Here is a 25998-nt window from a genome sequence, read left to right as displayed (position 1 = left end):
AGTAGTTTTAAATGAGTTTTTTCCTTCAAAATGTAATTTTGCTGTCAGACTGTTCTAAACACAGGAAACATGCGCCCCTTTACAGGCACACTATAGACACCCCCCAGGTACGAAATTTAAAGGGATATTACACTTTTATTGATTGACTTGAAGCATTATTAAAATCACTGCTCCTGAAAAAACGGCCGTTTTTAAAACTTTTTTTTGCATTGAACCATGTCCCCTGGGGCAGGACCCAGGTCCCCAAACACTTTTTATGACAATAACTTGCATATTAGCCTTTAAAATTAGCACTTTTGATTTCTCCCATAGACTTTTAAAGGGTGTTCCGCGGCATTCGAATTTGCCGCGAACACCCCAATTTGTTCGCTGTTCGGTGAACTTGCGAACAGCCAATGTTCGAGTCGAACATGAGTTCGACTCGAACTCGAAGCTCATCCCTACTGGTAGGTGATACTGATAGGCAGCACTGATGAGGCATTGATTGGCACCACTGGTGTGCATTGATAGGTGGCACTTGTGGGCATTGATAGGTGGAACTGATTGCTTTCACTTATGTACTGGTGGGCACTGATTGGTGGGCACTGATTGGTGGACACTGTGGGCACTGATTCGTGGCACTGGCAGGCAGTACTGGTGGGCACATATGAGGTGGCTTCGCCTCTTCCTCTTCGGGACTGATGTCCCTTCAACAGAAGCCAGTGATTGGCTTTTTTTTCTCCTCACGCTGTCAGTGTGAGAAGAAAAAAAAAACTATTACAGATTTTCTGTTTACATCACGTGATCAGCTGTAATTGGCTGACAGCTAATCATGTGGTAAGGGGTCGGGATCTCATTGACTCGGTGTGGCCAGCTTGCAAAGGGGGGGACATCTATTGATGCCCTCCCGACAAAGCAGATCTGCGATGTAGCTGTCATTCGGCTATGGCGCGGATCTGAAGGGGTTAAATCTGAAGAGGATCTAAAGGGGTCATTTGGCCCCCTGTATCTTCTAAAAAACCTGGCTGATCCTGCCTGGTTCTGTCCTCCCCTCTGTAAACTGACCACGGTAATCATAGCTTCTGAGCCCTGACATCGTGGTCAGTTTACGTGCCTCCATCATCCGCAGCCCTGCTTTTTCCTTCTCTACCCTCTCCCTCCCTGCCTGTCAGTTCGATACACTGCACACCCCTCCCCCTCCTGCTGTTTTAAAAACTATAATATATTTATGCCATCCCCTCTGTTATACAATATGTGTCCCAGCTTCTGATTTATATAAAAAAAAATGCAGATTATATCTTATATCAGAGTGTCTCCCAGCGCTCATGTGACTCCTTGGCTCCCCCCCCCCGGCTGATGTCAGTGGGAGTTCTTGGCTATAGTTGTCAGCCAATGAGAGGAGAGAGCTGAGGAGTCACGTGAGCGCCAGGAGACACTCTGATATAAGGCACAATCGGCATTTTTTTTTATATAGATCAGACACTGGGACACATATTGCTATATAACAGAGGGGATGGCATGAACAGATTATAGTGGTCTAACAACCACTTTAGTTGAGTAAGGGCAAATGATTCATGTAACATTTACTTCCTGGAAGCCATCTGCCCTTAGCTCAGGTGTGCATGCAAGAGAGTGTGCTTAGCTGAGACAACCCCTCCTCATCTCCTCCCCTCCTCAAGACTCTTGTGATGTATGACATCATTTTATCTAGACAAGAAACCCAGGAAGTAACTAAAAAAAAAAAAAAAGTTTAAAAAAGTAAATATGATATACTTTCCTATCTGTTTACTAATGCAAACATAATAAGGAATACAAATAAATAATGTTGATTCAGAGAATGAAGTTCCACTTTAAAAAGGCATTCCAGGTATGGATACTTTTACAGAGTTATATTGGTCTAATGTAACTATGCATATACCATACCTGTGGGGATCCTTCTAGACGCTGGAAATCACTGTAGTAGACACCACTACTCCAGTGATCTCCACTAACAACACAGAAGGTTGGTCGGTCACTCGGAACCACGACTGGACAAGGTGGAGAGCAAGAGGTCACCACCCGCCCCCTTCATCGTCCAATCAGAGAACACTTTGCATTCATTCAGCAGGACCTGGAAGCTAGTGGAGACCACTGTGGTCACGGTGTCTACTACAGTGATTTCCAGCTTGTAGAGGGATCATACAGGTATGGTACATGGATGGTTACATCTAACTATATAAAAATATCCATACTTAGAATTCTTCTTTAAATCATAAAGGTCACTGAATATTTGCCTCTTTATAGCAATGGAAAACCTGGCCCTCCTATCAACAGATTATTCTGTACTATTTATAAATGGTCCTCATCTGACACTGTCAACTATCAAGATGAGTCTGGATATGTAATTATGTGACTCACACAGGCAACATGCAGAACTTCTATCTACTAATGATGAGAAAGGCCATAATGTGGATCACTGAGAAATTCCTTCCAAGTTTTATTATCAGGTAGACAGGAGCTAGAAACACTGGAATATAATGTATTCCAGTAACGCATATATATAAAAGTTATTTTTGCTTCTAAGGCTTTAATAAAACAGATGTCGACACCCGTTCTGCATGCAGGCCACACTTGTTGCATCCACCCCGAGCTGTGTGCAGGCAGCCTATGTAGGTGGATGCAGACACAGCTACATATCAAAATTTTACATGCTGGAATTTGATATTCTGGAGTTGGGCTTTAACCACCTCCCACCTGGCCACTGCACACATATGCTTCCTCCTTCTGAGTGGACATTCAGGAACGTCCCTCAGAAGGTGGGGGATCGCGCACGCAGAAAAGCATGTAATTATTGCAGCAGTTTTTGTTTTTTTATTCTTCCCAACAACAAATTGGCTAAAAATAAATGCAAAAACGCAAATCGCAGCACAATCACGTGCGCAAAAGTCAAAACGCACAGCAAAAAGCACTGCAGAAACAGTTCAAAAGCAAACTGCATAGGTGTGTACCGAGCCTTATGCTGGCCACACCGATCAATTTTCAGACAAAATATTCAGACGAGAATATCCAGGCGAAAAATCTTTGTACATTCGCTGAATGAAAGAATGTTGTTTGAAATTTTCACTTGGTTTTTAACATTCTGTTTTTAAAATGAATGTAATTTCTGAACGAAAACCACATACACGGTCTGAAAATTCCTTTGACCAAGAAGTTTGCTATTATTTCAAAATTTTCCCGTCACTGTGGTTGAAAATGAACATCGATTTGTCCCCACTAACGATTAGAAAATCAAACGAACATTCTTAAAATAACAATTTTTTTTGAAGGAAGACATGGTTTGTTAAATAAAAAAATTTGATCTTGGAGTCTGATGATATTTACCAGATTCACATTTTAATAGTATATACAGCATATCTCCTCTAATAGTATATACAGTATATCTCTTCTGTCTGTTATTCTCAGAGTGGATTAGATATTTTGCTCCCTAACCATATAGCTGGTTATTTATATTTACCACTGCATAGAGATATACAAGAATAAATTGCCTTTTTTTAAAACTTTACATATTAACTAAAATATACACCACACTTTTTTTTTTTTTCCAGATTATTATCCGATTAATCGAAACAATAATCGGGCAACTAATCGATTATGAAAATAATCGTTAGTTGCAGCCCTAGTCCCCACACAGCAAAAACACCTGTCCCCCACATATGTAACAGTAAAATCATGTGCCAATGATCATCTGCACACATATGTCTGTGATCACACAAACCAATTATTATACACTTAACAGGATTTTTTTTTACCAAAGACATGTAGCAGAATACATTTTGGCTTAAATTTATGACAAAATTAGATTTTATTGGATTTCTTTTAAAACAGAAAGTAGAAAATATTGTTTTTTTTTTAATTTCCGCTCCTTTTTTCTCTTATATCGCAAAAAATAAAAAACTGGCTTGTGAATAAATACCACCAAAAGAAAGCTCTATTTGTGTGAACAAAATGATAAAAATTTCATTTGGGTACAGTGTTGTATGACCGCGCAATTCTTATTGAAAGTGCGAGAGCGCTAAAAGCTGAAAATTGGCCTGGGAAGGAAAGGGGCGAAAGTGCCCAGTATTGAAGTGGTTAAATACAAAAGAAAGATTTGAATCTGAGGTCCAGCGAATGGACTGTATTTTACGTTGTAAACATTTATGCTAACGTTTTCATGCATACAACGTACACAGTATAAATGTACTCCATTGGAGTAACACTGCAATGTCCTACTGATAGCAGTGTCTAGCCTGGGCTATACAGAGGTGTCTAAATGTTCTAAAAATTTATTTATGTGGAATTTGGAATTCTATGTATAAATACATGAGGAAGTTTTATTTTCTTACAACGCTTATATACTGCTTAGTAGTGCTGCACAGTGGTTTTACTTTACTGCTCCTTTCCTTCACCAAGTTCTTGGTGGCTTATCCTTTATCTCTTCAGCTCAGCAGGTAGACCGAGTCGAGTGTATGCCTGATATAGAGAGATAGCCTCTACATGGAGAGCCCATCAATCTGGGTACAAGGTATAAGCACGTAAGAAATCATCAAAATATATGTTTCATGTAAATTGTACTTTAACCTCTTGCCTACTGGGCACTTTCACCCCCTTCCTGCCCAGGCCATTTTTTAGCTTTCAGCACTGTCGCACTTTGAATAACAATTGCGCGGTCATGCAACACTGTAACCAAACAAAATTTTTATCATTTTGTGAGACAGATAGAGCTTCCTTTTGATGGTATTTAATCACCACAGGGCTTTTTATTCTTTGCTAAACAAATGAAAAAAGACCTAGAATAAAAAAAAACTAAAAAGGGATTTTCTGTAAAAAATTTTTTGTAAATTAGTAATTTTTCTCATTTACTGATCTGCGCTGATGAGGCTGCACTGATAGACTGCATTGATCATTACTGATGAGGCTGCACTGATAGACTGCATTGATCATTACTGATGAGGCTGCACTGATAGACTGCATTGATCATTACTGATGAGGCTGCACTGATATACTGCATTGATCATTACTGATGAGGCTGCACTGATAGACTGCATTGATCATTACTGATGAGGCTGCACTGATATACTGCATTGATCATTACTGATGAGGCTGCACTGATATACTGCATTGATCATTACTGATGAGGCTGCACTGATAGACTGCATTGATCATTACTGATGAGGCTGCACTGATATACTGCATTGATCATTACTGATGAGGCTGCACTGATAGACTGCATTGATCATTACTGATGAGGCTGCACTGATATACTGCATTGATCATTACTGATGAGGCTGCACTGATAGACTGCATTGATCATTACTGATGAGGCTGCACTGATAGACTGCATTGATCATTACTGATGAGGCTGCACTGATGGGCACTGACAGGCATCAATGGTGGGCACTGATTGGGTGGCTGCACTGATCATCAGTACACTGACGATCAGTGCCCTGATTATCAGTGTAGATGTCCCCTGTGTGGATTGCTGCTGATCCGCTCTCAGCGTGAGGAGAGGATTGCCGATAACCGGCAAATCCTGTTTATACTGTGATCAGCTGTGATTGGATACAGCTGGTCACATGCTAAAAAGCCGCTGTGATTGGCTCTTTACACCGATCTGTGATCAGCTGTGTCTGAAGGGCAGAGGGCACACAGGAATCACAAGCACGAGAGGACGTCCTATGATTCCCTCCCGGCAATGTGCGACTGTGCTGTAGCAATCATTAGGCTATATTGCAGTCGTGAAGGAGTTAAAGCCATTGTAAAGGCAGAAGGTTTTTTAATCTTAATGCATTCTATGCACTAAGACAAAAAGCCTTCTGTTTGCAGCAGCCATCCTAATACTTACCTAAGCCCCATTTAGATCCTTTAATGTTGTAGGAGTGTCTCAGCTGCCCAGGACTCCTCATTGGCTAAGACAGCAGGACGGAGCTATTGGCTGTCAAAGTCAGTCAGCCGATGATGAGAGAAAGGGGCGGGGCCAGGCTGCGGCTCCGTGTCTGAATGGACATAGGAGCTGTGGCTCGGCTCAGGTGCCCCTAAGCAAGCTGCTTGCTGTGGGGGCACTCAACAGGAGGGAGGGGCCAGGAGCACCGAAGAGGGACCCCGAGAAGAGGAGGATCCGGGCTACTCTGTGCAAATCCACTGCACAGGGCAGGTAAGTATGACATTTTTTTTTTTTTTTTTTAGTTAAAAATAACAAACAAGAGACTTTAGTATCATTTAAAAAGTATAACTAAAAGGCAAAACGTTTTATTTTAAAGGAGTTGGAAAGGCAGAAAGTTTTTTATCTTAATGCATTCTATGCATTAGGATAAAAATCCTTCTGTGTGAAGCAGCCTCCCCAGCACCCCCTAATACTTACCTGAGCCCCATCTCTCTCCAGCGATGTCCACGAGTCCCTCAGCCATGCGGGGCTCTCCCTCCTGATTGGCTGAGATACAGCAGCGGCGTTATTGGCTCCTGCAGCTGTCAATCAAAGTCAGTTAGCCGATCAGGAGAGAGGACACACGGAGCTGCAGCTCAGCTCGGGTGCCCCCATAGCAAGCTGATTGCTGTGGGGGCACTCAACAGGAGGAAGGCCAGGAGCACCGAAGAGGAGGATCTGGGCTGCTCTGAGCAAAACCAACCGCACAGAGAAGTTAAGCATAACATGTTTGTTGTATATTGTGGGACTTGTGCGCTGCTATGTGAAAAAAAACCTCAAACAGGTGATAATAGTGTATCAAATGAAGCAAACGGCTGCAACCATTTGGAAGTGCACTCAGAAGAATACTGACGTGAATGTAATAAGTGTGTATAAAATGGTGCGCTTGTTCAATTGACTACAATCAAGTAAATATTTAGCAAAGATCAATACACTTAATGAATCAAAATAAGTAACAAAATAATCCAAGTGAAAAAACAAAAAAACAATAAATATAAAAGAGTAAAATATAAAAAGTCCAAGTGCAAAGACATAGGAATGACTGTTCAGTCTGTATCGTAATTTGTAGAGAAAAAAATATCTAGTGAAGCAAAAGGTCAAACAGAAACCACCGCCACTGATGAATAGATTGGCCGCTCACCTCCAGGAATGACCATAAGGTCAGACAAAGCTTTAAATCTCAGTGGATAGCTGCTCAGATCCACGCTGTATAGGCTCCAATACGTCTGCATAAACACTCCAATATCGTGCCTCTTGAACGAACGTCCCTCACACAGAGCAAAAATACCCATAACGCAATATTCCCATTAAAATATAACAAAATGTATTCCATAAAAGTTTACACGTATACATAAAAGTTTGGTGACATCTGCAGTACAAATAGGAGTAGGAACACAATCGCCTCCTCACTACACTTCCGTACTCTGTGGACACCGGAAGTGACGTCACAAGGCTCCACCTGATGTGTTGCATCACTAGTCACGTGACTTCTTTAGGGATAGGGAATGCCTATCCCTGAGGAAGTCACGTGACTAGCGCCGCAACGCATCGGGTGCACCCTTGTGAAGTCACTTCTGTTTTTTTCCGCTGGACCTTCAGCCAGACCTTCAGAGCGCATGCGCCACTGATGTCAGCGGCTGCATGCAAGGTGAATATCGTATAGGTTTAGGAGATATTCATTTTACCTACAGGTAAGCCTTATTATAGGCTTACCTGTAGGTAATAAAGTAAAAAAATAGTATACAACCACTTTAAGTATATTAATCTTTGCTCAATATTTACTTGATTATAGTCAATTGAACAAGTGCACCATTTTATACACATTATAACGTGTTATTTATTTATTTAAGCGAGACTTTACAATCACTTTAAGTTTTGGATAGAGTGGAGAAATATTAGAACACGTGACAGGATCTTTTTGCCGTCTGTACCACGGGTTAGGGAGATCTCTGGGTTGTCACCAGAACAGGAATAGAGGGGAACTCTTCCAGTAGGGACACTTTGAAAGGATTTCCTCTCACTTCCTGTTTTGGCTATGAGACAGGAAGTGAAGGGAAACTGACAGGGTTTATAACCCTCCCTTACGCTATCCAAAAATGTAAAAAAAAAAATGTCTTTAGCTCTACTTTAAATACAAAATGTGTACATGACGGGAATGTATTCCAGAGATATTTATTTTGCGACAAGCGTGTTTGAATAATGAGACACAGCATATATCAGTTCTATGACTCTGAGAAAACCAGCTCATTTTAGTTTGAATGTTGAGGAGTTTATAACCTTTATGCTAATACTATTTAATTTGGTCTTTAAAAGATTGATGAATGGTTGTTACTCTCCCCCAGTTTTGGGATGCGTCATAGAAATAAGTAGGAAATTCAGGGAGGACAGTATAATTACTGTAAAGCTGCACAAAATAACAACTGGATTCCTGAGGAGATTCAGTGAGGCAATCCATACATTCAAGTGCTGAAAAGACAGGAGTTGACCCACCCTTTTCAGCTATAACAGCTTCAACTCTTCTGGAAAGGCTGTCCACAAGGTTTAGGGGTGTATCTATGGGAATGTTTGACTATTCTTCCAGAAGCGCATCTGTAAAGTCAGGCAATGATGTTGGACGAGAAGGCATTGCTCGCAGTCTCCGCTCTAATTCATCCCAAAGGTGTTCTATCGGGTTAAGGTCAGGACTCTGTGCAGGCCAGTCAAGTTCCCCCACCCCAAACTGACTGGTGCGCAGTCATTTTGGAACAGGAAGGGGCCATCCCCAAACTGTTCCCACAAATTTGGGAGCATGAAATTGTCCAAAATTTACTGGTATTCTGACACCTAAAGAGTTCCCTTCACTGGAACTAAGGGGCCAAGCCCAACCCCTGAAAGACAACCTCACACCATAATCCCCCCTCCACCAAATGATTTGGACCAGAGCACAAAGCAATGTCCATAAATACATGGATGAGCGAGTTTGGGGTGGAGGAACTTGACTGGCCTGAACAGAGTCCTGACCTCAACCCGATAGAACACCTTTGGAATGAATTAGAGCAGAGACTGCAAGCCAGGCCTTCTCATCCACATCAGTGCCTGACCTCACAAATGCACTTTTGGAAGAAAGGTCAAACATTCCCATAGACACACTCCTAAACCTTGTGGACAGCCTTTCCAGAAGAGCTGAAGCTGTTATAGCTGCAAAGGGCAGGCCAACTCAATATTGAACCCTACAAAAAAAGACTGGTATGCCATTAAAGTTCATGTGCGTGTCCCAATACTTTTGGTAATATAGTGTATATCTAGACTGTATCCTATTACAATAACTTGTATTTAGGAGGCAATTTACTGAAAAGATCTGTGAGGAGTATCAAAGCTATGGGGAAGCAACATTTACCAAGTATATTGTTGTGTAGCCTGTCTTCCACTTTAAAAATAAACCTATTGTGAGAGAAATTTAGGAACATAAATTCTTCTGAAAATGCTAGTTGTTATTTTGACCCACTAGCTTCAATACCTTGTGAATCAATGACCCAGAACTGGTTTGGAGATCAGAATAGTTGGAGGCGAGGCAGATGTCCTTATATGAAGGTTTGCTGTGGGTCAGTGTCATTGTCTTTGCATGCACTGCTTACATTTTCTCTAATACAAGAGATCAGTGCTGGAACTACCAGGGCCACGAAGGTTTCACTTTTGACCGGGCACTGGTGTTCCGACCACTGTAGGGGGCCCCCAGGAGCTGGGACTGTGGCTCACCAGCAGAGTTGCTGGCTGCAGGGCTCTGAGCTGAGAGTGTCTCTCTCACACAGCCCAGAGCCAGCAAAAGGAGACTCTTTGGATTTAGATGTAAAAGGGGACTCTTGTGATTAAATCCATATGACTAGCAATGCTATTTAATCACAAAATATATGTATAGTGTTTACTACAGCAAAAAAATAATAATATTTTTTTTTGGCGTGCACCGCCAAAGTGTTGGGCTTTTAACTAATTTTCTATAAATAAATACAATCTTTTGCATCTTGTATATTTTTTATTGCCCATAAAATCCCATATTTTGAGGTTATTTATACAAAGTGTTGAGGTTTGGCTTGAAGAAAAGGTGGCAACCTTACCCAAGATGGCAGGTATGGGGCCTGCTGCAGAACATGTGAATGGTTCCCGCCGCAGGACCGTAATAAAGGACCCTGCGATGGGAGTAAAGGGATCCAGGCTCAGAGGGAAGGGGGGTGTCAGGGGGGTTCTTTGCACCAGGGCCCTGAAGGTTCTAGTTACGCTTCTGTTCCAGGATACTATATACTTCAGATAAGCCATTTGGCTGGGAACCCTAAATGACAACCCTGAAATTATTCTTCTGGATTCTCAGTCTATCAAAAATACAAAGGAGTTGATTTACTAAATGCAAGTGCACTTGGTCCAGATCTTAGTAAATGAGGGGAAGGTCTGTTGATCATCCAATCATGTGCCAGAAAAATGCATTTTTTCCCCTTGTGTGTGATTGGGTATTCTTTGCAATGTGAAGCTTTACCTCATTTACTAAGCTCTGGAGCAATTGCACTTACAGTGCACAGTATATTTGCCTTTAGTAAATCAACCCCAATTTGTTCAAGTCTATTATGGTCTTGCTGCAAAGCCAAAGTGAGCCAAGGGTCATTCTTTGCTTTAGATTGCTATGAAATATCTTTGTTTCACTTATAAACAAAAAGTAAAAACTTAGTAAACTTAAAGTGATACTAAAGTCTTGTTTTTTTTGTTAAAAATAACAAACATATTAAACTTACCTGTTCTATGCAGTTGGTTTTGCACAGAGCAGCCCAAATTCTCCTCTTCTCTGGTCCCTCTTCGGTGCTCCTGGCCCCGCCTTCCTGTTGATTGCCCCTATAGTAAGTAGCTTGCTATAGGGAAGTGATGGTGAACCTTGGCACCCCAGATATTTTGGAACTACATTTCCCATGAAGCTCAACTACACTGCAGAGTGAATGAGCATCATGGGAAATGTAGTTCCAAAACATCTGGGGTGCCAAGGTTCGCCATCACTGCTATAGGGGCACCTGAGCCGCAGCTCCCTGTGTTCATTCAGACACTGAGCCGCGGTCTGGCCCCCTTTCTCTCCTCATTGGCTCACTGACTTTGATTAACAGCAGCGGGAGCCAATAGCGCCACACTGCTGTCTCAGCCTATGAGAAGAGGAGTGCTGGACAGCCAAGTCTCTTGTGCAACATCACTGGATCAAGATAGGGCTCAGGTAAGTATTAGGGGGACTGAGGGGGGCTGCTGCACACAGAAGGCTTTTTATCTTAATGCATAGAATGCATTAAGATAAAAACCTTCTGCCTTTACAACCACTTTAGGAAAAACTAACTATACTTGTCTTTCACTGATTATTTATCACTTTTTCAAGTTCATAGAAATGCTCGGTTGCCTGAAACTGGAGAAAGTGTCCATCGTTCCAATCTTTGCTCTAGAGTAAATACTTTGCATTTTGCTTTTGTAAAGTAAAAGCTTTGTAAAAGCTTTGAGTAGTAATTGAAGGGCACAGATGCTTCCACTATTTCTACCTATTAATGCTCGTTTACACGTGGTGCCCTCTGAAGAGCGATCCATGTTTGGAGGTGTTACATTGCAGGGTGATGGCCAGTACACACAATAAGAAAAACGGATAAACATTTCAGTAAGAGGAACGAACGGTGGATTATCTGTTCATTAGTAAGTGCTTTTCGACAGCCGATTCCAACTGTTCAGACAAAAAAAAATGAAGGCGCAAGCTAGAAAATTTTGAACCTAAGTGAACACAACATCTGATAATTATTCAATGTGTACAGTAATCGTATGGAAAGAATAAAAAAGAGAATACCGCACATGATCGGAAGCAAAGAATGACCTGGAAGATGCTAGTACATAGCTACATTCGCCTTTCTCGTTTTTCGTTAACATTATTCTCGGTTACATCGTGATACACACCTTCTTGGAAAATCGGACAATCGTTCGCCTGATTTTCTCATAGTGTGTACTAGGCATTAGAAAGGATAAAAGTGGCATTGGGTACACTTTACCTTTTCCTTTACCAATAATGCATCATTAAATGTATTTTTAAATGTAAATAGTGTACTTTAGACTTGGTATCACCCTCTTGCAGTCTACTGCACAGCAGAGCTTAGAGAGGGGGAAAAGCAGCACAAGGAGTCAAAGAGGTGTGCTGCAGTGCAAGGAGCATGCTGATAGGAGGGGAAAGCAGAATGACAGCACGCATTAGTGTAACTCGCCTTCATTCACTGTCCAGAACCTGTAGATAGAGTGGAACTGAAATTGATATTAAAGCAGGAGTAAACCGCTGAAGAAAAAAAAAAAAACCTGCAAGACAAAAGCATAATGAGCTAGTATGCATCGTACACTAGCACATTATGAAATACTTACCTTAAAACGAAGCTCCCGCAGCCCCACCCGGTCAGCGTTGTGGGGACTGACATGTTGCCTCGCCGTTTCTTCCGAGGTCGCTGACTCCGGCGCTGTGAGTCCTCAGTTCTGGCAAGTTCCGCACGATGCGCCGGACCTTCACTGCGAATGCGTCGCTGACGTCATCGGCTGCATGCAGGGTGAATATCTCCTAAACTGTGTAGGAGATATTTGTTTTACCTACAGGTAAACCTTATTATAGGCTTAGCTGTAGATAAAAATGTCCAACTGGAGTATACAACCGCTGCTTCAGCTCCGAAAGGTTTACCCCCCTTCCTGACCAGACCATTTTTTGCGATATGGCACTGCCTTACTTTAAACGGACAATTGCGTGGACCTGCGGCACTGTGCACAAATAAAATTGATGTCCTTTTTTTTCCACAAATAGAGCTTTCTTTTGGTGGTATTTGATCACCTCTGCGGGTTTTAATTTTTGCGCTATAAACAAAAAAAAGAGTGACAATTTTGAAAAAAATTTTTCACTTTCTGATATAAAACACATCCAATAAAAAAAAAAATTAAACAATCTAATTTCTTCATCAATGTACAGCAATGTGTATTCTGCTACAAATTTTTGTTAAAAAAAAAAAAAAATCACAAAGCGTATACTGTATTGATTGGTTTGCGCAAAAGTTATTGCGTCTACAATCCATGGGATATTTTTATGGAATTTTTATTTTTGTTACTAGTAATGGCGAAGATCAGCGACTTATAGCAGGACTGCGACACTGCGGTGGACAAATAGGACACTTGATACTGTTTTGCCAACCAGTGACACTAATACAGTGATCAGTGCTAAAACAATATGCACTGTCACTGTACTAATGATACTGGCAGAGAAGGGGACATCAAGGGCGATCAAAGGGTTAAATGTGTCCCTAGGGAATGCTTTGTAACTGTGTGGGGGAGGTGCTTAGCAGAAACACAGGATCTCTGTCTTCGCTACTAACAGAACGGCGATCTGCCTTGTTTACATAGGCAGACCGCCATTCTGCCTCTAGGGAACGGTTCCCGGCGGACATCGGGTCCGCCAGACACGCTGATTGGCTCCCACTGTGTCCAAGCAGGAGCAGGTCGCAGACCTGTAAGTGCAAAATCACGTACCTGTACGCAGAGGAGCCCCCCCCCACATTGGCTCACCGGCTGTGATTGAGGAACATCGGGCTCAGGTACATATGGGGGGGGGGGGGTTTACCCTCATGCATAGAATACCTTCAGCTTTTACAACCACTTGAAGCAGAGAAAGATCAGACCCTTTCTTTCCCCTGTTAGGTAGAACTGTGCTTGAGAGGCAGAGCCATGTACCTGCCAAAAATACAAATTCTTTGGCAGGTAAAACAGCTTTCATATCAGTCATTCAGCCGTGTATTTAGCTTTTGCCTGGTGTTTAGGTTTCACAATGGAAACGCAAAAATGTATTTTATGTTCCTTTGGCCATGCACACACACTGTCCATATACAGATTGTAGCCTTTGCTGTAGTTGCTTCCATCAGTGGACACAGCTGACAAAGGTAGGCCATCAAATAGATTACTGAAAATAAACATAACCTTCAGACTAAAATCTAAGGGCTTGTTACCACCATTCAGTTTTAGTATGTCTGCAACAAAAGGTCTCCTGGTCACCCCTTTTCCATCTGTATTTAAAATTCCACTTAACAATCCCATCACCTGGTACCTTATCACACTCAATAGTTCAGCTCATGCATGGCTGGTGAAACCTGCAGCTCAACAATGTTTGTTCTAAACATCGGTAGCTACAGTTTTGGCAGAGCATGCAGATAATCCATCACAGACCATAATGGCATACATACTAGTGCGATGCGAGAACCCTGCGAATCCAGTGCGGGTTCCCACCTGAATCGCACAGCGGCGAACCGATCTGGGTGTCAATGTAAAGTTAACGACACCCCCAGATTGGTTTGCAGATTGTAGTGCGAACTGAAAAATGGTGCAGGAATCGGATCGCATGGGTGTGAAAAAACGGGTCCTGCACTTTTTTTGGTGCAAATGAGATGCGATTTCAGCCATACAGTTTGTATGGCTGAAATTGCATCGCACAGACATTGCAGGGGATGTGCACAGCAATGTGGTGTGAATCACATGCGATGTCTGGCATTTCACTAGTGTGAACTGGGCCTGAGACCTCATTAGACACTGATATGTTCTGTCTGAGAACGACTCAAGACTTCATCAGATTAACACATACCAATAATCTGCATGTCCTGCCGCATTTACCAACAACGTACTCCACAGAAACCAATGAAAACATGGGGGTTATTTACGAAAGGCAAATTCACTTTGCACTACAAGTGCAAATTACAAGTGCAAAATGCACTTGAAATTGCACTGAAAGTGCACTTGGAAGTGCAGTCGCTGTAAATCTGAGGGGTAGATCTGAAATGAGGGGAAGCTCTGCTGTTTTTTTTATCCAATCATGTGCAGGCTAAAATGCTGTTTTTTTAATTTCCTTGCATGTCCCCCTCGGATCTACAGCGACTGCACTTCCAAGTGCATTTTCAGTGCAATTTCAAGTGCACTTTGCACTTGTAGTGCAAAGTGGATTTGCCTTTAGTAAATAACCCCCCATGCATCTTATTGCCATGTAGACATACAGTATACCTCTATAGTTCTTTATTGAGTTTGGCTCGTTACACAAATGGTCATTTCTATATGAATACATATATTTGCAATTATAATGGCTGCTTACCGATACAAAACAAATACAATATAATGGTATTTCATTGAGATATTCTTGATGCCAAATGACATTACTGTAACATTAACTTGATTATAAAATTTATAGTCAGTCCCTTAATATTGATGCTAATATCACACATATATGCAGTGGCACAGAGGTGGCCCTTCTCCCGAGGTGCCACATATCTGAGCGCTTGTGTTTGTGCTGGAAGCACGCTCCCAGAATGGAAGCTGAGCTGTCACCAGCAGTTCCTAGTCTCATACTAACGATCATGAGCCAAGAGGATCGGCTAACGATCACATGATCCTCTGAATGTATACATGTTTATATAAATTGGGGGAAATTTGCTAAGACTTAAAGTTACATTAAAAGATAAGTCCACCTTAACACTAAAATCTTCATCGGTGCTCCTGTCCCCTTCTTTCTGCCGAGTGCCCCCAGAGCTAGCAGCTTGCAATAGGGGCACCCAAGCAGTGGCAGCAGTCAAAGAGGAGAGAGAGTCCCAAGAGAGCTGAGGTTGGCTGGATCCCAATGGGGTTCAGGTAAGTATTTGGGGGGGCTGCTGCACAGAGAAGGTTTTTTACCTTCATGCACAAAATGGGCGGCACTCTCGCCTAGCAGTAAGAAGGGTCACTGGTTCGAATCCCAACCATGACACTACCTGCCTGGAGTTTGCATGTTCTCTCTGTGCCTGCGTGGGTTTCCTCCGGGTACTCCGGTTTCCTCCCACACTCCAAAGACATGCTGGTAGGTTAATTGGAATTGGCTAAATTGTCCCTAGTATGTATGAATGTGAGTTAGGGACCTTAGATTGTAAGCTCCTTGAGGGTAGGGACTGATGTGAATGTACAATGTCTATGTAAAGTGCTGCGTAAATTGACAGCGCTATATAAGTACCTGAAAAAAAATAAAATAAAATAAAATAAAATAATGAAAGTAAAAAAAACCTTAAGCCTTTGGAACCACTTTAAGGAATCTGGAGCAGATTACCTGCGAATGATCAGCCCTGGACGCAGACCTCTATAACTAAGCCCCAAAGGTGGGGTGAAATGCATCAGCGGGCTTGGCTTGGGAGGAGCTGAGGCTGTTCTATACCCATATCACACATCGGGCTGTTGGGAGTACGGTGTCTCTGCATTACACAGATTATCATGATTCCTGGATGCCTATCTTAGACGCCGGGACCCACAGCCTCGTGAATCACTGAAGTGGATACATTAGCTATTTGAGTGGCACCACAAGCCAGAAAGTCCCTTATAGCCCGTACACATGATCTGAAAAACAGACAGATCGTCCGTTTTTTAGGGGGGGTTTTTTGCATGCTAGTTGCATATCAAAAATGGCGAGGTTACTTAAATTATGAAAATTCTCGTACGATAGAATTAAAAAAATCTGAAGTGATGTATGTGTTGTAGTGTATTTCTATTGTATTTTTGGACAACAACTGTACTGATTAAATGAAAATCCTACGATCTGGTATCATATGAGAAAAAATGTTGTGTTTGTCCAATCGGATAATATCGGATGAAGTGTAGTGATCGGCTCTCGAAAGCTCTGTACTAACGATCCGATTATCGTACGATTGCTTCAAAAGCGGTATTTATCATCCGATTTTCGGATCGTGTGTACGGGCCATTAAGCTGGTAGTCAGTGTGCCCCTTGACATGGTGGTCAGTGTGCCCCATTATAATGGCAGACCCAGGGAACCACCAAGCATCAGATGTGAGGCGTAGAGGGCAGAGTACTCAGCACCCTCCACTCCCCCTCCTGAGCATTCCCCCCTACACTGGGGGTTAGCATGCCCCCCTTCGCTGGTGGTCAGTGTGCCCCCTTACTTTGGTGGTCAGTATGCCCCCTTATGTTGGTAGTCAGTGTGCCCCCTTATGTTGGTAGTCAGTGTGCCCCCTTATGTTGGTAGTCAGTGTGCCCCCTTACGTTGGTGGTCAGTGTGCCCCCTTACGTTGGTAGTCAGTGTGCCCCCTTATGTTGGTGGTCAGTGTGTCCCCTTACAATGGTGGACCCAGAGAGCCACCAAGCATCATATGTAAGGCATGGAGGCTAGAGTAGTCAGAATCCCCCTCTCCCTTTCACTTATGGGTAGCTATCTAGCTTATAAAGCAGGCATTGCCTATTAGGCTAGCACAGAGTTTCGCTACACAGACAGCAGTAGCTATCAAACCATGGCTTGGCAGGGAAAGCAGTCAGTGCTGGCTGGCTCTTAAAATACACTGCAACCACTATCAAGCCCAACAGAAGGAAAGAAGGAAGGCTGTGGTCCTGCAGATGAGAAACACTTCCTTAGACCTAAAACAGCATTTGACCCTTGCAGTGTGGGAGCAGCTCTGCTGCAAGGAAGGATTTGTACTTTTCCTGGCAATGGGCCTTAAGCATTTAGATCCCGGCAGTGGATAAAAAATGGTTTAACTATCCAGCATCTACAAAAAAAATGAAATCAGTTTTGGTTGGACTGACTCTAGACCAGGGGACTCAAACTGGCGGCCCTCCAGCTGTTGTGAAACTACAAGTCCCATGAGGCATTGCAAGACTGACAGTTACAAGCATTACTCCCACTGGCAGAGGCATGATGGGACTTGTAGTTTCGCAACAGCTGGAGGGCTGCCAGTTTGAGACCCCTGCTCTAGACCCTCCAGCTTTTGCGGAACTACACGTCACGAGGCATTGTAAAACTCTGATATTCACAGACATGACTAGACATGATGGGAATTGTAGTTCCTGAACAACTGGAGGGCCATAGTTTGGAGACCCCTGCTCTAAAGGAATAAAGAGGTACCCCTTACGGCACAAAATGACTTCTGCAAAACAAAATTGAGTATTTGTCACAATTTTTACAGCATAATGGGATAAGGGGTTAATGAAGCAGTACATTATGAGCGCAGAATGATATTGGTGAGTATTTGAGTTTGTGAATATGTATTCTAAATTTGACTAGGAAACCCTGACACAGGGCGATTGTGGGGACAGCAATATGTCATGCAAAACAGGCGCAGGAAGAGGAAGGCTCTCGGGTTGGTGTGAGGAGCTGACAAGATGCTGTATAACTTTAGACTGATTGTTTATTACGGCTCATCCAAGAAGCAGAGGGCTTTTTTCAGCTCATACGAATAGAGAGATTTGTGCAAAACACAGGATGTGTCTATAGAGGAAGGATTTCTGTCAGGGGCCAGGAGACATTTTATTATACTGGATGAGTGACATAAATGTACACAGAAACAACTGAAAACAGCAGGAAGCCAAAATGAGAAATCCTAAGCACTGTCACAATGTTTTATGAACTGTCCAGAAATAAAGCACAGTTTCAATTGTTTCCACATGTCCGCAGACACTTTGGCATAACAATCATCAATCTATGTCCAATCACTATGTCACCTTCAATAACAAAAGTGCCATTTCCCATGTCCCTGTCTAGCTCCCTATTCATTCCTGTTGATCCTGCCAGTATTATGGAGCTTATAAAAGAATTGCCATTATATTTTTTCTACATTATTTCGTTCCGGATTGGACAAAATACATGTATTATGTTCTACCATCATCCGAAGTGCACTATAACGCTACCTGTGATGCCCCCCCCCACCCACACTCACACACCTGGCACATGGCTGTCTGACTAAGCTGGCAAGAGGAAGCAGAGGAGAGGGACAGGGCACTCGGGCCTCATGCACACTGGACGTTAAAATAACGTTATAAAAACGTCAGTAGCTTTGCAGTGAGTTTTTCGACTTTTTCAACGTTTTTGCAATAGCATTTTTTAGCGTTTTTAGCGTTTTTCCGCGTTGAAGAAATTTTTTTTATTTTTTTTCAAAGGATCAAAAAGGTTAAAAAACGCTGGTGAGCGATGTTTTTGAGCGTTTATCGAAGTTTATCAATGTTAGAGCGTTTTTACAGCTGAAAATGTCTCTCAGAACCCACTAGTTTTGGGGTTTTTTTACTGCTCAAAAACGCCACTGCCCAAAACTGCTGATAACAGCCTATGTGTGCATGGACACATAGGATAACATGATGGAGAGTTTAATGACTGTAGAAAAAACAGCCTACAGCCAAAAACGGCTGCTGTAAAAATTTAAAAAAACGTCCAGTGTGCATGAGGCCTGAAACTTAGACCCCTTTCACACTGGGGCGCTTTGCAGATGCCTGCGAAGCGCCCTGAAAGAGCCGCTCCTCACACTCCAGTGTGAAAGCCTGAGGGCTTTCACACTGGAGCGGTGCGCTGGCAGGACACTAAAAAAGGCCTGCTAGCAGCATCTTTGGAGCGGTGAAGGAGCGGTGTGTATACCGCTCCTTCACCACTCCTGCCCACTGAAATGAATGGGGCAGCGCGGCTATACCGCCGGAAAAGCGCCGCTGCAGCAGCGCTTTGCGGTGGTTTTAACCCTTTCTCGGCCGCTAGCAGGGGGGTAAAACCGCCCCGCTAGCAGCCGAATACCACCGATAAAACGACAGTGAAGCGGCGCGAAAAATAGCACCCGCACCGCCCCAGTGTGAAAGGGGCCTTATCCCCGCCCTCTTGCTGGTGAATTCCTCTTCCCAACGCTTACCTCTTGCCTTGATACTTCTTCCTTAAGCCCCCTTTCACACTGAGGCGCTTTCAAGCTTAAAAAAGGGCCTGAAAAACCTCACGAAAATGTATTTCCATTAAAATCAATGAATTCTTTCACACTGGGGCAGTTCGCTGGCGGGGCGGAGAAAAAAACATCCCTCTCCATTGAAAGCGCCTGAAAAGCTCTTCAAAGGCGCTCAGTGTTTTACTGGCAGTTAAGAAGTGCCTCAGTGTGAAAGGGGCCTAAAGCGGAGTTCCAGCCTGTACAAAAAATAAAAGTCAGCAGCTAAAAATACTGTAGCTGCTGACTTTTAGGCTACTTTCACACTGAGGAGCTTTACAGGCGCTACAGCGCTAAAAATAGCACCTGCATAGCGCCTGTAAAGAGCCTCTCCTGTGTCTCCAGTGTGAAAGCCCGAGGGCTTTCACACTGGAGCGGTGCGCTTGCAGGACAGTCAAAAAAGTCCTGCAAGCCGCATCTTTGCAGCACTGTAGGAACGGTGTATACACCGCTCCTAAAGTGCCCCTGCCCATTGAAAACAATGGGGCACACTGCCACCAAACCATTGGCTTTGCAGGCGGATTTAACCCTTTTTCGGCCACTAGCAGGGGGTTAAAACCGCCCGCTAGCAGCCTACTAGCACCGCTAAAACGACAGTAAAGCAGCGCTAAAAGTAGTGTCGCTTCACTGCCAGCGCCTACCTGCCCCAGTGTGAAAATAGCCTGTCCAGGGATCCCGCAATGTCAGCACCCCAAGCCGATTTGTCCATTGGCTTCGAGTGCAGGCGCCGGCATTGCAAGTAAGGGAAACCGGTAGTGGAGCCTTCAGGCTTCACAGCAGGTTTCCTACTGCACATGCGCCAGTCGCGCTGCGCTTTGTGAATGGTCCCGTCATCTACTGGGACACACACAGGTCCCAGAAGGCAGTAGGGGGGGAGGAAGAGGGGCCGGAAATGACGGATATCGCCATGCGGCGATCTTACCAGGAAGTACCTGTCAAAACCAGGTACCCACCCCCCCCCCCAAAAAGTGGCAAATGTGGCAGTGGAGGAGGGGGGTGCCAACAAGTGGAGTTTCCCCTTTTGGGTAGAACTCCGCTTTAAGCCACTTCCTGCAAATGGACAACAATACTGTAAGTAAAGCTTTGGAAATATAAACAGCGTTGTCACCCAGCCGTGACACTACAGGTGTCTTTTGTGTGGGAGCGTCACTCCCACTGTACCATCACACAACCCTGGAGAGTGCAGAAAAAAAGGTCTAGCAGGAAATTGAAGTCATCGACACAAGAATGGACTTTCCTGACACCGCTGAATCCCACCCACAGCTGCTGTATGAAGCAGAAAAGCAGTGGTTACACAACTACCAAAAAAACGATGAATAAAGTGAAATCATTTAAAGCTAAACTCTGGGGAAAAAAAATATTATTTTTATAATTGCTATATAAAGCTGAGTTTTAAGGCCAGTTCACACCACAACCCAAGCAAAAAGTATAACAGGCACAATTTTAAAAATTATGATACTGTGGTACCATGCGCTTTGGTGGACGCAAATCCACACGCATTTGGTAGATGCATTTGGGATGCCATTAAAAATTACTGTCACCCATGCGTTTCTAAAGAAAGCAGCACATTGCTTACTATTGTGATGCTGTGATTGGCTCATAGCCATCACATGGTACCTGGGTTATTTTTACCAAAGAAATGGAGCAGACTACATTTTGGCCTAAATTTATGAAGAAAGATTATTTGTGAAATAAACAAATAGAAAAACATAGGTTTTTTTTTTCAAAATTTTTAGTATTGTATCATTTAAATAGCAAAAAAAATGAAAAAAAACCCAGTGGTGATTGAATGCCACCAAAAGAAAGCTCTATTTGTGTGAAAAAATTATAAAAATGTCATTTGCATACAGTGTTGCATGACCGCGCAATCGTCAGTTACACTAGTGCAGTGCTGAATAGCATAAAATGCCCTGCACATGAAGGGAGTAAAACCTGCTGGAGGTCAAGTAGTTAAGAACAATGTTTTTTTTTTCCCCCTTTACAATCACTTTAATCTTAGATCTACCAAAACTGTCATATGAAGACCGACCTAAACTGTCCAATTAATCTGTATCCAATCAGACAGGCCCTTGCACTACATGGTTGTTGGTAGCTCTAATGGTGACCACACACACAAACATTGACTTTATTATCTGAATAATGTAAGATTTCATAAAAGAAATGATCAAATGTACAATGGAAAAGCCAAAAATTCCTTTACGATCGATTTAGACTTTATATTGGATTTGATCAAATAGAGTAATTGGTTCATTTTTTGATGTGTGTCATGTGTAGTTACCCTAAATTGTAACTCTCCAATAGATTTCTGTATTCTATGTACTGCTGCTACGTCAAGGTTCTGATTGGCTATTACCTTGCCATGTTTAGAATCTCCAATGTCCATCCCTCCCAATACAAGGTATATATACTATATATACTGTATAATGGTGATCTCCACCCCCCAGTACAGGGAATATATACTGTATAATGGTGATCTCCACCCCCTCCAGTACAAGGGATATATACTATATATACTGTATAATGGTGATCTCCACCCCCTCCAGTACAAGGGATATATACTATATATACTGTATAATGGTGATCTCCACCCCCCAGTACAGGGAATATATACTATATATACTGTATAATGGTGATTTCCACCCCCCCAGTACAAGGTATATATACTATATATACTGTATAGTGGCGATTTCCATCCTCCCAGTACAGGGTAAATATATACTATATATACTGTATAATGGTGATGTCCATCCTCCCAGTACAGGGAATATATACTGTATATACTGTATAATCTCCATCCCCCCAGTACAAGGTATACATAAGATGGTAACGTCCATCCTTCCCCAATAGTAGGTGCTGGCAGTGATCGGACTTACCGGACACACCCTCGTCAGCAGTGATCGGAGGCCGGATCCCGGTGGAGGGGGGGGTCGGGTGTTTGTATTCCCCGGCTACACTCCGGGCACATCACCATCACCAGGTGTGATCGGGGGAGGGATGGAGGCGATCAGCTGACACCGGGCACACCGCACACACATCGCTTCCTTCCAGCTGTGTAGTGTCATGTAAGCTGAGCGCTGATTGGCTGGAGGAGCGTCTTCCTCAGTACGGCCTGTCTCCTCCCCTGTGATATGATGTGTCTCTCCCAGTGACAGCCCAGTGACTGCTGAGTGCTGAGTGCTGAGTGCTGAGTGCTCGCTGTTATCACCCACTGTCCACACTGAGCAGTCGGCTACACCGCATTCTTACTGGCCGTCTCCCAGCGCGGCCCTTTGTCTGCTTATAGAACAGAGTGTTTGCTTTACAGTCACCTTAGCATGTCAGAGCACAAAGCCCATTCTTCTCATTATTAGTGTTCTTCATGGTGTACACAGGGCAGGCTCAGAGCTTAACCCTTCATGTCCTAGGAGAGCTACCTGAAGATCTCAGGGTCCCCTCAGACACTCACACCCCCCTTCTGTACACTCTTCCAATGGGGAAGTTTCCGATAAAACGTTTTGTTGGATGATACTAATACAGGGTACCTGTTGTTACACCTCTCTTCTGTAGATTGGGTGGCATTCTTAGTACAGCCTTTCTCAACCTTTTTCAACATGGAGGAACTTGACATAACTTTCTGGTTTCAGGAAAAACCCCTGCTAAAAAAACTATATCTACAGAAGAACCCCTAGCAACCTCTGGAGGAGTCCTGGTGGAACCTCTGGAAGAGCCCTGGTGGAACCTCCGGAAGAGTCCTGGTGGAACCTCCAGAAGAGTCCTGGTGGAACCTCCGGAAGAGTCCTGGTGGAACCTCCAGAAGAGTCCTGGTGGAACCTCCAGAAGAGTCCTGGTGGAACCTCCAGAAGAGTCCTGGTGGAACCTCCGGAAGAGTCCTGGTGGAACCTCTGGAAGAGTCCTGGTGGAACCTCTGGAAGAGTCCTGGTGGAACCTCTGGAAGAGTCCTGGTGGAACCTCTGGAGGAGTCCTGGTGGAACCTCTGGAAGAGCCCTGGTGCAACCTCTGGAGGACCCCTGGTGGAACCTCTGGAGGAGCCCTGGTGGAACCTCTGGAGGAGCCCTGGTGGAACCTCTGGAGGAGCCCTGGTGGAACCTCTGGAGGAGCCCTGGTGGGACCTCTGGAGGAGCCCTGGTGGAACCTCTGGAGGAGTCCTGGTGGAACCCCTGGAGGAGTCCTGGTGGAACCCCTGGAGGAGCCCTGGTGGAACCTCTGGAGGAGTCCTCGTGGAACCTCTGGAGGATCCCTGGTGGAACCTCTGGAGGATCCCTGGTGGAACCTCTGGAGGGGCCCTGGTGGAACCTCTGGATGAGCCCTGGTGGAACCTCTGGATGAGCCCTGGTGGAACCCCTGGAGGAACCCCTGGAGGAGCACTGGTGGAACCTCTGGAGGAGCCCTGGTTGACGAAACCTGTCTTAAGCCTCGTACACACGATCGGATTTTCCGACAGGAAATGTGTGATGACAGGCTGTTGGTGGAAAATCCGACCGTTTGTACGCTCCATCGGACAATTGTTGTCGGATTTTCTGCAGACAAATGTTGGATAGCAGGGTTATAAATTTTCAGCTGACAAATGTGTGTTGTCAGATTTTCCGAGCGTGTGTACACAAGTCCATTGGACAAAAGTCCAAAGTACAAACACGCATGCTCGGAAGCAAGGACGAGCCATAAGCGGTCAGTCTTGTAAACTATCATTCGTAATGGAGAATTAATATTCGTGACGCAGCATATTATGAAATCTAGAAATGTAGCGCAGATTTTCTTCTTCTTTAACCACTTCAGCCCCGGACCATTTGGCTGCCCAAAGACCAGAGCACTTTTTGCAATTCGGCACTGCGTCGCCTTAACTGACAATTGCGCAGTCGTGTGACGTGGCTCCCAAACAAAATTGACGTCCTTTTTTCCTCACAAATAGAGCTTTCTTTTGGTGGTATTTGATCGCCCCTGCGGTTTTTATTTTTTGCGCTATAAACAAAATAATGCGACAATTTTGAAAAAAACGCATTATTTTTTACTTTTTGCTATAATAAATATCCCCAAAAAATATATAAAAATTTTTTTTTTTCCCTCAGTTTAGGCCGATATATATTCTTCTACATATTTTTGGTAAAAAAAAATCGCAATAAGCATTTATTGATTGGTTTGCGCAAAAGTTATAGCGTCTACAAAATAGGAGATAGTTTTATGGCATTTTCATTAATATTTTTTTTTTTTACTAGTAATGGCGGTGATCAGCGGTTTTAACCGTGACTGTGACATTATGGCGGACAGATCGGACACTTTTGGCGCAATTTTGGGACCATTCACATTTATACAGCGATCAGTGCAATTAAAAATGCATTGATTACTGTGTCAATGTGACTGGCAGTGACTGGGTTAACCACTAGGTGGCGCTGCAGGGGTTAAGTGTGTCCTAGGGAGTGATTCTAACTGTGAGGGGGAGGGGCTATGTGTGACACGACACTGATCACCGCTACCGATTACAGGGAACTGTGATCAGTGTCCTGTCATTAGGCAGAACGGGGAAATGCTTGTTTACATTTGCATTTCCCCGTTCTTCCTCTCTGTGAGATGATCGCGGGCACCCGGCAGACATCAAGTCCGCGGGACCTGCGATCACACTCACGGAGGTCGCAGGGGGGGGCCCGCAAACCGCTTCTTAAAGGGCAACGTACAGGTACGTTAATCTGCTTGTACGTTCCCTTCTGCCGACGTATATCGGCGTGAGCCAGTCGGCAAGCGGTTAATAGGATAATAATGAAGCTGCTTTGCTGGTGATACTGATGGAGTTCTGCCAAACAAATTTTCCAAGGCTTTTTTTTCTTGTGATATCAAGAATAATATTATTATGCTTGTTTTTTTTTTGGGGGGGGGGGGTCAACTTACCACAACACCATTATCCTGTAGTTTTTAAGATCAAAGATACAACAATGTTGTGTCCCTTGTTAATTTTACAATGTAATTTTTAACCACTTCCCGCGCAAAGACGTCATATGACGTCTTTGAATTTCAGTGGGAATATCTGAATTATACCAGCAGCTACAGGCATCATTCAGATATCCTTGTTTTCAGACGGTGATTCTTTGCACCATAAGAATGATCATAGCGGCGGTTCCATGTCATTGGGGACCCGGAGAAAGAATCGTCCGCCGCCAAAACGCGTCCGGGCCGCGGATGTAAACAAAGCCGCGATCGCGGCTGGTAAGTATGAGACCATAGATTTTTTTTTCCGATTTCATGCTTTCCAGCCTGGAGGAGAGATGTGGGGTCTTATTGAGCCCGCATCTCTCCATAGAGAGGACCTGTCACAAACGATTCCTATTACAAGGGATGTTTACATTCCT

The 25998-nt window shown here is 43.7% G+C and overlaps 1 protein-coding gene across 2 annotated transcripts in view; it reads right to left on the bottom strand.

Annotated features, from left to right (window-relative positions):
• The window catches only part of ORAI2 (ORAI calcium release-activated calcium modulator 2), a 92403-nt gene extending 69618 nt beyond the window's left edge, over nt 1–22785 (bottom strand). The window contains exon 1 of one of the 2 annotated variants that reach the window (XM_073616666.1): nt 22537–22785. The gene's annotated coding sequence lies outside the window, so the exon portion shown is untranslated. The remainder of the gene's footprint in view (nt 1–22536) is intronic. The other variant, XM_073616667.1, reaches the window with a different exon arrangement.
• Between the last annotated feature and the right edge of the window lie 3213 nt (nt 22786–25998).

Source organism: Aquarana catesbeiana, linkage group LG02 (genome assembly GCF_042186555.1).
Source record: "Aquarana catesbeiana isolate 2022-GZ linkage group LG02, ASM4218655v1, whole genome shotgun sequence".
Lineage (NCBI taxonomy): Eukaryota > Metazoa > Chordata > Amphibia > Anura > Ranidae > Aquarana > Aquarana catesbeiana.
Note: the sequence above shows the minus strand (reverse complement) of the source record. Positions and strands in the feature narration are given on the sequence as shown.